Source organism: Tupaia chinensis, unplaced genomic scaffold (genome assembly GCF_000334495.1).
Source record: "Tupaia chinensis unplaced genomic scaffold, TupChi_1.0 Scaffold143654_1, whole genome shotgun sequence".
NCBI classification, from domain to species: Eukaryota; Metazoa; Chordata; class Mammalia; order Scandentia; family Tupaiidae; genus Tupaia; species Tupaia belangeri.
The window spans coordinates 572,123-575,436 of record NW_006203502.1 but is presented as its reverse complement, the minus strand read 5'-3'; the positions used below and the strand labels follow the sequence as shown (position 1 = coordinate 575,436).

General features: G+C 45.7%; 1 protein-coding gene across 3 annotated transcripts in view; it reads right to left on the bottom strand.

Annotated features, from left to right (window-relative positions):
* Positions 1–3,277, bottom strand: part of ZFP82 (ZFP82 zinc finger protein) — a 44,983-nt gene extending 41,706 nt beyond the window's left edge. For 2 of the 3 annotated variants that reach the window (XM_006164670.3, XM_006164672.3), the window contains exon 1: positions 3,117–3,277. The gene's annotated coding sequence lies outside the window, so the exon portion shown is untranslated. Of the gene's footprint in view, positions 1–2,960 lie in introns of all 3 variants that reach the window. The other variant, XM_006164671.3, reaches the window with a different exon arrangement.
* Positions 3,278–3,314: the final 37 nt, after the last annotated feature.

Sequence of the window (3,314 nt, the reverse complement as noted above, 5' to 3'; positions counted from 1 at the left end):
GTCTAGAACCTGAACTGCAATCAATGTGGGAGCCCAGCAACGTTAACCATGACACCAGCTGCTGGTCCCTAGATCCAATTTTGTATTTCTTTTAGAGTTTGGGACCAGCAGATGGCATAATGGTTACATCTCTGCACTCCCATGTAGTTGAATGCTGTTCGAGTCCCTGACCTGGTGGCTTAAACTTGCACCAGACATGAGTGCGTGTGTGCCCAAGACCTGAGAGAAGGGACTGTGGCATGGTCATCCTTCCTGAGGGCTGATTCCTCACTTTCTGTCTCTCTTTGTCTTTCTGGCAAGTGAACATGCCCTACAGCAAAAATCTCTCTTTAAAAAAATATTTTTAGATTTTTTTTTTTTTGCCTTAGGCAAAAAAAAATACTTGCAGAGAAAGAGAAAGTGACAAATCACCTCCTTGGGAGTATGGCCATGCAACAATCCCTTCTCCTCCATTTTCCTCCCAGGATCTTAGACACACAAGTACACACACCTATCATGAGTTTCAAGCCACTAGATCTGGAACTCGAACCACAGTCGGCCATATGGGAGTCCAACAACATAGCCACTGCTGGTCCCTATGTTTATTTCAAAGAACATAGTCAATTATTTCAATCACTGAATCTAGACCAGTGGATCTGAATCTTTTTCGGTCACATTTGATAATATCATTAAATTATAGACTTCTTCCCTAGAAAAACAGCATAGTAACAGTTAATTACAGGGGCCAGCAGGTGGTATGGTGGTTGAGGGTGCTGGACTCTCACATGGCTTACCATGGTTCGAGTCCCAGACTGGAGCTTGCTTTCTCATTTTCTCTCTCTGGTCAAATTTAAATAAGTAAATAAAATAAGGTTCAATAAAATAATCCTTTTTAAAAAAACAAACAGATAATTACAAAAGTTTTAGGTACAATTTCAAGGGTGTCTGGTCCCCTAGAAGCCCCAAAGTACTCAGATTATCTTGAGCACTAAGAATTGCTATTCTAAACTATCTGAGCATCAAGGTGTTTTGCTTTGTTTTGTTTTAACTAGGAAATTCTCATTACAATTAGCTTGGTATTTTCATTTTTTCCCATCTGTAGAAGCCTGATGGAGAATTGCCCCAAATTACTACATAACAACAAATAGCTACTTCTTTAAGTACTTAAGAAAAAACAGTAACTGTTCTAGGAGCTTCACGCAGTTATAGAAGAAGCTCACTAAAGTAATAGAAAGCATCCGCCAAATGGCTATGTGCATGCAGGCACCAAGGGAAGGGCCTAGGTATCAGCTGAATGGACAGGACATTAACGAGGAAGGAAGCAAATGTTCCCATTTTCCCAAAAATAAAAATGCATTTCACAAAACAAATTCCCATTTGTGTTGACCTTAACTTTTAAGTGAGCAACAGCAACTCATTCTTCCTCCTCCTTTAGAGACCGTTTTAAGATTTATTTTTATTTATTGTTATTATCTAATTTGCTACAGGGTATGCATGCTCACCAGAGAGAGAGAGAAAGAGAGAGATAGGAAGAGAGAAAGCCACCAGGTCTGGGACCTGAACCATGGTCAGCCACATGGGAGTCCAGTGCCTTCACCATCATACCACCCACTGGCCCCTAGAGCTCTTAAGAGTTTGGCAGGACCAGGGAAAAAGGAAGTCTTAACACAATAGGCCTTTCCTGAAGTCCAGCCTAAATGGTTACATGAGGGCAACACTTGGGCTAGCAGGTGGTGTGATGGTTCCAATGCTGGACTCCCATGTGCCCACCCAGGGTTCAAGTCTTGGTTCTGGTCAGCTTGATTTTTCACTTTCTCTCTCTCTTTGTTCAAATAATAAATAAAATTAAATAATTATCTTAAATGAATAAATGTCTCCGCCAAACACTACCCACACACATACTCAGAGAAAGTTAAGAGAGAGAGTACTGTTGACCCATCCGAATATCAAGAAAAGCCAGGGTCATGGATGCCTAGGGCTGGAATCTGAGTTTATACCAGCTCCCTGGAGGGGACTCCGTGGTTCTGAAACCTGCATTGGACCCCTCAGCTGTGAGTAATACTTCTCAGCCCCTGAGAAGTAAAAAAAAAAATGTATAGTTTTAGTCTTAAACATAATATTTACCAGGTTAAAAAAAAAAAAAAATATATATATATATATATGCCCTAGAATCCTAGTAATGTACACAATAAAATGAACTGGTGCTTTCTTTCCCTCCTAATTGTTACTATTTATACACTATGATTATGGTCCTTTAATAACCACATTGTGATAGCCTTACCTGTTGAATTTTTGGAAGACTGTCTCACGTAGTATATAAAGATAAAAAAAATACAAGTGTCCTAAGCGTTCTTTGTCAGAGTTCTTTACCCAGAGCAGACCAAAGATCACATCTAGCTCCCACCCCTGCTGGAGACTGCTGGAAACCAAAAAAACCACCACCATTCATCCAAGATGACATCATAAAAAACTTTTCTGGAAAAGCCCCTGGCGTGATTCCTAGCCCCAAACCCTCACGCTGTCACGTTGCTGACTTGTGTTTAAAAGCCCTACGACCCACAGAGGGTACTTTAAGAATCTTGGATTTTACAGTTCCAGTTGATTTCTTCCCATTAAAACCTTCCTCCCTTCTGTTGTCTCAAAAATTGGCTTACCCTGCAGCCACAAGCAGACCCTGTCTGTACACTGGCCTGGTAACATGCGTGTGAGCGTTTCTGCGCTCGTATCTGCGCTCGCCTGGAATGTGGTGCCGGGGAGGTCTCCTCGTTGCAAGCCTGGGGAGCTTCTAACATTCTAAGATCAGGGCTCCCCGCTTTTTGCTAGGGGTCTTGTCTAGCGCTTAGTATCTGAGTGGGGGCCAGTTCTCTGCGGTTGGGCACCCGAGGCTAGAGGCAGAAGATGCTGGGGTCAGATGCACACACTCCCCGCCCACGGCAACCTTGGCTCACACCCAGTTGAGTCGCACACACGCCATCACGTACCGGTGCCGGCCTCACAACCGCACAGTTCCGACGTTACAGTCCGACGCCGTCGCGATCACACACACACGCTCTCTCTCTCTCTCTTACGACCACCGCCTTTCTCGCACACTCCCGGGCCTGGGGCGCCTGCTGGAGTGCCTTCCATTCCCTCCTTACCCCCGGGGCGGCAGCGCCTTTCTATGGATGGCCAGGACCGCTGACTCGCCGCCAGGGACCTGTCTCGCGGCGACGCCGGGCGGAAGCGAAGGAGATGCGGGCGGAGACAGTCCACGTCCCCGGGGCCTACCCCGCCGCGCTCCGCGGTGGCTGGGAGGGCCGGCTGCGCGCCCCGCGCGCGCCGACGCAGTCAGCGGG